Raw genomic sequence first — 12,628 nt, 5'->3', positions numbered from 1 at the left:
TAATCGCAATTAAGGAATATTAGGTAATTGCAAAAAAATTGCGAATTATTACCTACATTCCATTTTGCGGTTCTCAAATAGCGATTCCTTAAAAATCGCTATTTCAGAATCGCAAAATGGAGATTACCTACATATGCCCCCTAGTTCTGTAGGTTACTTCCGCCAGTGTGTGCCCTGCCGAGCAGTGCCTGCTCTTTCAAGTGTCTGTGGATTACTTTGTAAATACAAAACCCTTTCATGCAGGTATCTGTGTGAAAGGGGCGTGCAATTGGTGTTGCTGTGGGCGGTCCACCACTTTTTGACGCCCCTCTAGATTACCAAGATGTGTAAATCTGACACAGTGCAAAAAACGAACAGCATGCAAAAGCAGGCATTAGAATAACACAACGAGGAGAAATACTTTTATTCCTCCTCGTCTTTAGGTCTCGACTTAAAGCATTGCTTTAGCAATGCTTGTTTTGTCTAGATTTCTAGTAAGCGATCCGAAAAGTCTGCCAAGGGTGGATTACTCACAGTTCATGTGAGAAAGGCGCGTGCACAAACCAGCCACGTCACACACCACCATTTATCTGCCTCGCATCAGATTTCAAAGGAATGCCCACTCGCTCGCTCCCCTGCTCCCCCGCCCCCCACCCCATCCGACTTGAAAGGAAGCCCCGAGGATGCCTGTTCCTGTTCCGTGCACTTCCCCCTCTTCTTTAGGGTTGACCTTTGTTACCTTAATGACTTTCGTATCCTGCTGTGATTAATTAGCATGTCACAGATGAGGCAGATGAATAGATTGTTCTTTCTCAGTTGTCTTGTTTACTGTTAATCTGTGTGGCCTGGTTTCCTTTCGCAAGTGTCTGCAGTGCTACAGAAAGTCACACTACAGCAGACTTTCAGGCAGTCTTTTGTGCATTTTTTTCTCCACAAAACACAAGTTTTTCTGGGCCGGTTAGATCCGCTTTTCAGGGCTTAATTTAAGATTTAAAAAACCATGCAGCGACTTCATGTGTTTGCACATATGTGCATTTTTTTTTACCGCCACATGACAGCAGATCGCAATACACACACCAAAGGCACTAACTCACACGCACCAAGGGCACAAAATGCACACACACCAAAGGCGCTAACTCGCACGCACCAAGGGCACTAAATGCACATACACTAAAGGCACTGACTCGCACGCACCAAGGGCACTAAATGCACACACACCAAAGGCACTAACTCGCACGCACCAAGGGCACAAAATGCACACACACCAAAGGCACTAACTCGCATGCACCAAGGGCACTAAATGCACACACACCAAAGGCATTAACTCGCACGCACCAAGGGCACTAAATGCACACACACTTAAGGCACTGACTCGCACGCAGCAAGGGCACAAAATGCACACACACTAAAGGCACTGACTCGCACGCACCAAGGGCACTAAATGCACACACACTAAAGGCACTGACTCGCACGCACCAAGGGCACTAAATGCACACACACTAAAGGCACTGACTCGCACGCAACAAGGGCACTAAATGCACACACACTAAAGGCACTGATTGCACACACAAACACCAAAGGTAATGAGTCGAACTCACTAAAAGCACTGATTGCACACACACACCCCAAAGGTACTGAGTCGAACTCACCAAAGGCACTGATTGCACACACACCAAAGGCACTGATTACACACACACCAAAAGCACTGATTGCATATACACCAAAAGCACTGTTTGCACACGGACAAAAGGCACTGATTGCACGCACACCAAAGGCACTGACTCGCACGCACCAAAGGCACTGACTCGCACGCACCAAGGACACTGAATGCACACACACCCAAAGGTACTGACTCGAACTCACCAAAGGCACTGATTGTGCACACAAGCCAAATGCACTGATTGCATACACACACACCACAGGCACTGACTTGCAAACACACCAAAGGCACTGACTTGCACAAACCAACGCAGGTATTTGCAAACACCGAAGACACTAACTTGTTTATATAGTGCTTGGACGCGAAGCGTATAGTAACAATGCACAGTCACTAACACAAAAACAATATCTTCATGCCCCTCTGCTCACGTACCTGCAGCATAAAATAGTTAGAAACAGCTCACGTCCCTCAGGTCCAAAAACATTCACTTGTCTAACCTGCAATTGCATCATTCAATCTGCTCCTTCTCAACACCTACAGCCGGCAACAAGTCCTTTAATTCGACAGTCCGCTCCTACCAGCCCTTTTCAAAAATTGATTAAAAAGAGTCACAGTATCAAAAAAGCTTCTTTGGCGGGCTTCTTTACAGTGTACTAATGCGTCCTGTAGTCTGTGATATTTTTTTATTATGGATTGGACTCAAATCACAAGCGTGCCTTCATGGAATTTCATGCTGCTGAAGTCGATAAGATGGTAGGGTGACCAGGCCTACAGATTTCGAACGGCTGCTGCAGCATTTTCTACTTCTGCCCAGGGAAACAAAAAAAGGAAATACTTGCGCCTGTCCTGGTTTTTAGATAGGGGCAAGTAAAAAATGTTGGGAGTGTTTTTTAGCCTTTTAGCAAACACACGGACACTTAGCAGTTGTTTCGAAATTTAAACTAATTTACATGGAAGTTAAACTGATCTAATTAACAGGCATGATTCTGTGTTTGAAAAAAGCATTTTACGTCTGTTTTTCCTGCCTGCTCTGTTATTCTTTCATAAGGAGCACAGCCCGTCTGTGCGCTCTATTTCAATACAGCTCAGTGCACCACTGCACTTTCCTCTCGTAACATCTAATTTACACATCTCTGCGAACCTACCTTTAGATGTCTAACTCTCAATCAGCTCTCTGCCCCTAGCTTCTTCTCAAATCTCACTCTTACTCTCACTCTTACGCAGCATCTCCCTCAATCTCTTTCCCTCACTCTCTTTTCCTCTCTACCCTGTCTCCCATCTACCCTCCCTACCTCCTCTCCCCCTCTCTCTCCTCTCTCCCCTCTCTCTCCTCTCTCCCTCTCCCCACTCTCCACTCTCCTCACTCTCCCCTCTCAGCTCACTCTCCCCTCTCCCCTCCCCTCTCACTTTCCGCTCTCTCCCCTTACCTCTTCCCTCTCTCCTCACTCTCCCCTCTCCTCACTCGTACCTCTCAGCTCAATCTCCTCTCTCCCCTCCCTCTCTACCCTCCCATCACTCCCCTCCCCCTCTCTCCTCACTCTCCCCTCTCTCCTCGCTCTTCCTTCTCTCCCCTCCATCTCCCCTCTCCTCCATCTCCCCTCTCCTCCATCTCCCCTCTCCTCACTCTCCAATCTCTCTCTCCCCTCCCTCTCTTTCCCCTCGCTCCTCGCTCCTCACTCCCTTCTCTCTTCACTCCCCTCTTTCCTTACTCCCCCCTCACCCCTCCATCTCCCCTCAGTCTCTTCTCCCTGCCTTATGATGTCTGCCCTGCCACCATTTACTTCGGACCCCCACCCTCACACCTCCTCACCCTCACACACCCTCTCAACCACCCTCACACAGTCACCCACCCTCACACACCCTCACTCACCCTCACACCCTCCCCCTCACAACCCTCTCACCCTCACTCACCCTCACCCCTCACCCCCCACATACCCTCACTCACCCCCTCACCACCCTCACCCTCACAAATCTCTCACCCTCACTCACCCTCACACCCGTCACCCTCACCCCCGCCACCCTCACACACCCTCACCCTCACACCCCCTCACCCTCACACACCCTCACTCACCCTCACACCCTCACTCACCCTCACAACCTCACACACCTCACCCTCACAACCCTCTCACCCTCACTCACCCTCACCCGCTCATGCCCCCACACACCCTCACCCTCACACACCACATCACTCAGGAACACCGCCACATCACTCAGGGACACCACCACATCACTCAGGGGCACCACAGGGACACCACCACAGCACTCAGGGACACCACCCCATCACTCAGGGACACCGCCACATCACCCAGGAACACCACCACATCACTCAGGGACCCCACCACATCACTCAGGGACACCACCACATCACTTGGGAACACCACCACATCACTCGGGGACACCGCCACATCACTCAGGAACACCACCACATCACTCAGGGGCACCACCACATCACTCAGGGGCACCACCACATCACACAGGGGCACCACCACATCACACAGGGGCACCATCACATCACTCAGGGACACCACCACATCACTCGGGGACACCACCACATCACTCGGGGACACCACCACATCACTCAGGGGCACCACCACATCACACAGGGGCACCACCACATCACACAGGGGCACCATCACATCACTCAGGGACACCACCCCATCACTCAGGGACACCTCCACATCACTCAGGAACACCACCACATCACTCAGGGGCACCACCACATCACTCAGGGGCACCACCACATCACACAGGGGCACCACCACATCACACAGGGGCACCATCACATCACTCAGGGACACCACCACATCACTCGGGGACACCACCACATCACTCGGGGACACCACCACATCACACAGGGGCACCACCACATCACACAGGGGCACCATCACATCACTCAGGGACACCACCACATCACTCAGGGACACCACCACATCACTTGGGAACACCACCACATCACTCGGGGACACCACCACATCACTCGGGGACACCACCACATCACTCGGGGACACCACCACATCACTCAGGAGCACCACCACATCACTCAGGGAGACCACCACATCACTCAGGGACGCCACCACATCACTCATGAGCACAACCACATCACTCAGGGGCACCACCACATCACTCAGGGGCACCACTTAGGGACACCAACACCCTCACCCTCACAAATCTCTCACCCCCGTCACCCTCACCCCCGCCACCCTCACACCCCCTCACCCTCACACACCCTCACTCACCCTCACACCCTCACCCACCCTCACTCACCCTCACAACCTCGCACCCCTCACCCTCACAACCCTCTCACCCTCACTCACCCTCAACCCCTCATGCCCCTACACACCCTCACACACCACAGCACTCAGGAACACCACCACATCATTTAGGGACACACCACATCACTCAGGGGCACCACAGGGACACCACCACATCACTCAGGGACACCACCACATCACTCAGGGACACCACCACATCACTCAGGAACCCCACCACATCACTCAGGGACACCACTCAGGGGCACCACCACATCACTCAGGGGCACCACCACATCACTCAGGGGCACCACCACATCACTCAGGGACACCACCACATCACTCAGGGACCCCACCACATCACTCAGGGACACCACTCAGGGGCACCACCACATCACTCAGGGGCACCACCACATCACTCAGGGGCACCACGACATCACTCGGGAACACCACCACATCACTCAGGGGCACCACCACATCACTCAGGGGCACCACCACATCACACAGGGGCACCACCACATCACACAGGGGCACCATCACATCACTCAGGGACACCACCCCATCACTCAGGGACACCGCCACATCACTCAGGAACACCACCACATCACTCAGGGGAACACCACATCACTCAGGGGCACCACCACATCACACAGGGGCACCACCACATCACACAGGGGCACCATCACATCACTCAGGGGCACCACCACATCACTCGGGGACACCACCACATCACTTGGGGACACCACCACATCACACAGGGGCACCACCACATCACACAGGGGCACCATCACATCACTCAGGGACACCACCACATCACTCAGGGACACCACCACATCACTTGGGAACACCACCACATCACTCGGGGACACCACCACATCACTCGGGGACACCACCACATCACTTGGGGACACCACCACATCACTCAGGAGCACCACCACATCACTCAGGGAGACCACCACATCACTCAGGGACGCCACCACATCACTTATGAGCACAACCACATCACTCAGGGACACCACCACATCACTCAGGGGCACCACTTAGGGACACCACCACCCTCACCCTCACAAATCTCTCACCCCCGTCACCCTCACCCCCGCCACCCTCACACCCCCTCACCCTCACACACCCTCACTCACCCTCACACCCTCACCCACCCTCACTCACCCTCACCCCCTCATACCCCTACACACCCTCACACACCACAGCACTCAGGAACACCACCACATCACTCAGGGACACACCACATCACTCAGGGGCACCACAGGGACACCACCACATCACTCAGGGACACCACCACATCACTCAGGGACACCACCACATCACTCAGGAACCCCACCACATCACTCAGGGACACCACTCAGGGGCACCACCACATCACTCAGGGGCACCACCACATCACTCAGGGGCACCACCACATCACTCAGGGGCACCACGACATCACTCGGGGATACCACCACATCACTCGGGGACACCACCACATCACTCAGGGACACCACCACATTACTCAGGGACACCACCACATCACTCAGGGACACCACCACATTACTCAGGGGCACCACTACATCACTCAGGGGCACCACAACATCACTCAGGGACACCACCACATCACTCAGGGGCACCACCACATCACTCGGGGATACCACCACATCACTCGGGGACACCACCACATCACTCAGGGACACCACCACATTACTCAGGGGCACCACTCAGGGACACCACCACATCACTCAGGGACACCATCACATCACTCAGGGACACCACCACATCACTCAGGGACACCACCACATCACTCAGGGGCACCACCACATCACTCAGGGACACCACCACATCACTCAGGGACACCACCACATCACGCAGGGACACCACCACATCACTCATGAACACCACCACATCACTCAGGGACACCACCACATCATTCAGGGGCACCACTCAGGGACACCACCACACCACTCAGGGGCACCACCACATCACTCGGGGACACCACCATATCACTCGGGGACACCACCACATCACTCAGGGACACCACCACATCACTCAGGGGCACCACTCAGGGACACCACCACATCACTCAGGGGCACCACCACATCACTCAGGGGCACTACCACATCACTCAGGGACACCACCACATCACTCAGGGGCACCACCACATCACTCAGGGACACCACCTCATCACTCAGGGACACCACCACATCATGCAGGGACACCACCACATTACTCAGGGACACCACCACATCACTCAGGGGCACCACTCAGGGACACCACCACATCACTCGGGGACATCACCACATCACTCGGGGACACCACCACATCACTCAGCAACACCGCCACATTACTCGGGGACACCACCACATCACTCGGGGACACCACCAAATCACTCATGAACACCACCGCATTGCTCAGGGACCCCACCACATCACTCAGGGACACCACCACATCACTCGGGGACACCACCACACCACTCGGGAGCACCACCACATCACTCAGGGAGACCACATCATCACTCAGCACCACAACAGCACTGTCCTTGCTTGCTACCAACAAGGAAAGTGTAAGCTATTGGCTTTGTGAATAACAATGCTATTAATGTATATATTTTCAAAGCCAACACATATTTAAAAAAATTGTCATTTACAATACCAATAGCTCACACTTTCCTAATGCGAGACCTATTGCATTGCAAATGCTTGTTGCTTTTGAAGCTCACACAGAGCAAAATGCCATTAATAATTGTTTAAGTGCAGGAAGGTGTCCCTTCCTGCACATAAACAACCATTAAATAATGACATTCTGCTCCTTCTGTGTGCGCTGCACAATGCCGCACACATAGTAGAAGTAACAAATCACCATTATGGGTTGTTTATGTGTTAGTCAGGTGCACTCTGCTCACTCATCCGGCAGCAGGATGGACCACCCTACACAAACTCCCAAGATACACTGGGCAGATTTACAAGCCCCTTGCGCCACTTTTGCGTCACTTTTCCCATGTCAAAAGTTACGCAAAAGTGGAGCAAGGAGCTTGTAAATCTGCCCCAATATTTTTTTTACCATAAGAACAGGCATAACCTGACCCCAGAGGAGGCAGAAACCTACAAAGACCCATGCACGCCATTTTCCTACAAATGCTCAAAAGCATCAATGAGTTTCCCCTGTTAAAGCCCCAGTCTCTCTGGAACACGACTTTCCGGCTATTTTGAGAGTTATCTGTTGAGCGGAGGTGAAAGCTGACTTCCACCCAAACTCCCACGCAAACCCTGGCGCGGCGGTCCCTCCTTTGGGGCTATTTATTTTCACTTGTCTCGGCTGTTTGTTCTTCTCGGGACATCTAAATCCCAGATTTCCACCCAGAGTCCACATCTCAGGCCAAGGCGCGGGTTTTGAGTCGCTCCTGTCCCCGCCTGAGCACGGCCTCCTGATCAGCATTATTATGAAAAGGACACAGGTTCCCCCGACAGCAGGCTTGGATTTCAAGTCACTAATTCTTTTAAATCTTCTCGCTGAGTCTGTCAGAAGCTCCGTTGGGGCTGGTCAAAATAACTTCTGAGACCCCGTGACTTCTCTCCCCATATTATATTGTCAAAAGCTGTGACAAATTGTGCATTTAAAAGTCTATGATGGGTCAGCACCGTCGGTTAAATGTGCTTTCTTCAAAGGCCACTTTACCGAGGGGCTGGAGGTTCGCCCACGTGTGCTTTTTTGGAAGAGATGGGTGGCAAATTTAGTGGCAGAATAATGACGACTGGCGCATAACATAACATGTGTATTTAAAGCGCACGTACACCCAGAGGTTTCTTGGCGCTGAATAACAGATGTTCATTGTTACACAACGGTACTCATTTTATCGACCTAAGATGGATGAAAGGCTGAGTGGAACCGCCGGGATTTGAACCTGTGACCATGAGGTCGAACACAGGCCCCTGCAATGGATGCATTAGTCCACTGAGCCACCAGACCCGGCTTATTAGCAGGGATGCGCCAGGTAAGATGCGTCACGCAAATTTACCCTTGCGCCACCACAAATGCGCAGTATTAACTATGCGGCGCATCATGGCGCAAGGATAAACAGATGCGCAACGCATCTCCCGTCGGAAGGGTGGCACATTGCTGGAGTCGTACGCAACTCCAGCAAGGCTCGTGGCCTGCCCATGAATAACGTGGTGCCTCACGTCTTACGCCTGCTTCAAGCAGGCACAAGGTTTTGACGCAACGGCGTCGGAAAAGTGACTGAGTGGAATCTTGTAGATTTCACTCAGGAACTTTACCGAGGCTTTACTGTGCCGGAACACCCCCCCTGCGCCGGAACACCCACATGAAACATGACGCAGGTTTCATGTGCCGCAGGGCTTTCCAATGTGACGCACCTCCCTCAATGCGTCACGTTGTAAATAGGGCGCAACGTGGCGCATGGTTTACACCGCTGCTGTGTCACAAAAGTGACGCACTGTGGCGTAAAAGTGGCGCAAGAGGCTCGTAAATCTGCCCCAGAGTATTTCAATGAAGAGTGGATCGATGGACGAAAACTATATAACATTTGAAGATACCTCCACAGGAGGGCAGACACATTTTACCTGGACATGCGATGGGTCGGAGGGGATCGCAGGAACACGGAGAAGGGGTAACTGATACATTTTAAAGTCAATATTTGATGTTGTAATTTGATATGATAGGAACAATTATGCTGCCTAAGTGATGAAATATTGATTTAAATCTATTTGCACGCTGTGACTCAAATCTCTCTACTTGTTCGGGGGAGGGAGGACAAGTTACTGAACTGTAATGTTATTTTGTTATTAAAATCCCAAAAACATTTTTTAAATAGAATTTTTTGGGGGGATTAAATAAAGACAGTTTTAAGGGGGGCTTATGTTTAATACCCAAATAATATCTGCAGTACACTTGGGTGCCAGCTTCAGGCAGTGGGCCTGATACCTAATCTTAGGGCACAGTGTGACTATCAGCAGTTGTGGCACAGCGTGCCAGGGCAGGAGGTGGCAGGGTTTAAGTAGCAACATTTCAGTGGCTCAGTCTGCGGTCCGGCAGGCCTGCACTTTATGGGAAGGAACTGATGCAGGAAAGTAGATAGATCCCATCCGATCCTGGTTCTAGGTCAGATCTGGGATCCGCCGACCCAGGGAAATATGCTGCTTTTGTCATGGTGTAACTTTCCAAAACCAGGACACAGTTCAGCAGCGCCTGCACGTTGTCTGCATTGTTCACTCGGCTCACTGATTACACCGTTGCCACCTGGTAAATCGATTTCAATTATTCTCAAATCTTACCTCATTGACACATTGTAGTTACTAACAGGACTAGCTTGAGTCGGCAGCCTGTCCACCCCAGGGCTGTCGAGTCACAGTGGCAGAGGCCCCGCCCCACTGGTGTAACTTAAAAAGATGGGGCCCCTCCTGCAGAATGCGGAGATAGGCCCCTGAGCCTCCCAGATCTCACAGATATTGGGAAAGGACATGTGCAGCTGCTATTTTTTCTTGCCTGGTGCTTAAGGCACTATGGGCCTCATTTATGAGGCCGTGCGTCACTTTTATGCCGCCGGTGCGTCACTTTTTGTGATGCACCAGCAGCGTAAAAAATTTGCCTTGTTGCACCATATTACAAAGTGACGCATCTAGGTAGATGCATCACTTTGTAAACCCCTGCGCTACATTATACCTACGCAAGGTATAATGTATGCAGGGGGGGCGTTCTGACGCAAGACAGGGTCATAGAAGTGACGTAGTGAAATCCATAAGATTTCACTGCGCCACTTCTAGGACACGGATGCGTCAATTTCTTATGCCTGCCTCACAGCAGGCGTAAGACTGACGCAGGCTCTAAGCCCCATGTGAAAGGACACATTGCTGGAGTTGCGCCACTTTTGTGACACACTCCAGCAATGCGTCACTTTTGCGCCGTACAGATACGTCAGAAATCCTGACGTATCTGTAACTCCTTGCGCCATGATGCGTCATACTGTAAATATGACGCATCATTTGTCTCGCAAGGAGGGCGCAGTGAAAAGTGACGCAGCGATGCGTCACTTTTCATAAATGAGGCCCCATGTACCTGGTCGGGAAAAGAGAGAAATGTTCTTTATGTGCAGATACTGACACGGGCAATCAACATGTGTGCTGGTATCCACACTTCCACCGCGAGGGAGGACTCGAGACGACCCCCCGCTTACAGGGCTGGCTTCAGCACTGGTGGTGCCTGGCGCAACAATTACTTCTGGCGCCCCCTCAGACTCTTACTGCTACTGGGCAAATATGCTTCTCAACTCTCCAGTCATAAGTTATTGCTAAACACAAACGTCCGTCTCCCCCCCAACCCCCCCCACCCCGAGTTCAGCACCCCCTCCACAGGTCAGCGCCCAGTGCTGCTGCACCAGTTGCACTGCCCTGCCACCTGACTATGTTCAGCTCCGTCTGTGCGCCTGATGCAACTAAGCCAAATGTTATTCCCAGACAGAATTGCCCACATGTATACATTTACACATGTGGTGTGAAAGATTGTTATTCCCCGTCGGACTGAGCTATGGCTCGTGCCACTTCTGTTGTGCTCACCACATAGGCGTTGTGTCACTATTGCTTGTGATTCCAGACCTCACCCAGCTGTGGCTGTCACCACTAGGGGCATAACACAGGCCCTGCAACACCGAAAAAAATAGTGCAAACTTGACCCAAGTTATGGGAGCGCTTAGCGCACAAGTTATATTACATACGGTCACAAGTGGACACATATCCGTCAGTTTAAACAAAAGCACCTGGAATCGATGCTTAGCTTGTAAAACGGCCTCATAGAAAGCGATCTAGTCACTTAAAGATATGATCCATATATTCCCCATAGTATATTGTTCATTGGCCTGCTATTGCTTGCGCTTTCACGAGTGGGTGTGTGTAACTACACAAGGCCTGTGGTATTTTGGGATCTGTAGCTGCATGTTAATTACTTCCTTTTTAATTGTTGAACAGTTAAAAAAAAGACTCACTGCAGACTGAAAAATGAATTATTCTGTCTTTTTTGCTTACATTTAAGTTGAAACAATCCGGAAGCTGTTACCATGCAGTGTGTGATGTTTTCCATGCAGGTTTTTAGGGTGGTGCCTGTTGAAACTGGCCCTTTTTGCAGGGTTATCCCCAAACTTTTTGCTTCTTCCTCCCTTATTTTTCCCGACCCATGGCTGTTGGCAATAGGACTCTGCGCACTTTACCACTGCTGATCAGTGCTAAAGTGCATATGCTCTCTGTGTAAATTGTTATTGTGATTGAATATACATGATTAGCACATTTGTATCACCAAGAAGTCCCAATTAAAGTGCACTGGGTGTGCCAGGGCTGGTGATGACAAATGCTACTAGTGGGCCTGCAGCACTGATAGCGACACCCACATGAGTAGCCCTAAAATGGTGTCTCAGGCCTGCCACCCCAGTGCCTGTGTGCAGTCTGTTAACTGCCATGTCCTCCTGGTCAGTGTCCCCACTGACCAGGCCTAACCCTTCCCTTTTTGTGCACATTGGTCACCCCTATGGAAGGCCCAAGGTACCCCCCTGGGCAGGGTGCAGTGTATGTGAAAGGTAGAGCATGTACTGGTGCAGGTGCCATGCTCTGGTAGTGAATTATAGCCATTTTCGTTTTTCACTATTGTAAGGCTATCTTGCTCCATAGGTTAACATGGGGGGTGCTGGCTACAGTGGCTACCAGCATTTCTTCCCATAGGGACAAGATAGGACATAAGAGTCTAGTATACC

This window comes from Lissotriton helveticus, chromosome 8 (assembly GCF_964261635.1).
Source record: "Lissotriton helveticus chromosome 8, aLisHel1.1, whole genome shotgun sequence".
Classification (NCBI taxonomy): domain Eukaryota; kingdom Metazoa; phylum Chordata; class Amphibia; order Caudata; family Salamandridae; genus Lissotriton; species Lissotriton helveticus.
This window is presented reverse-complemented; position numbering follows the sequence as displayed.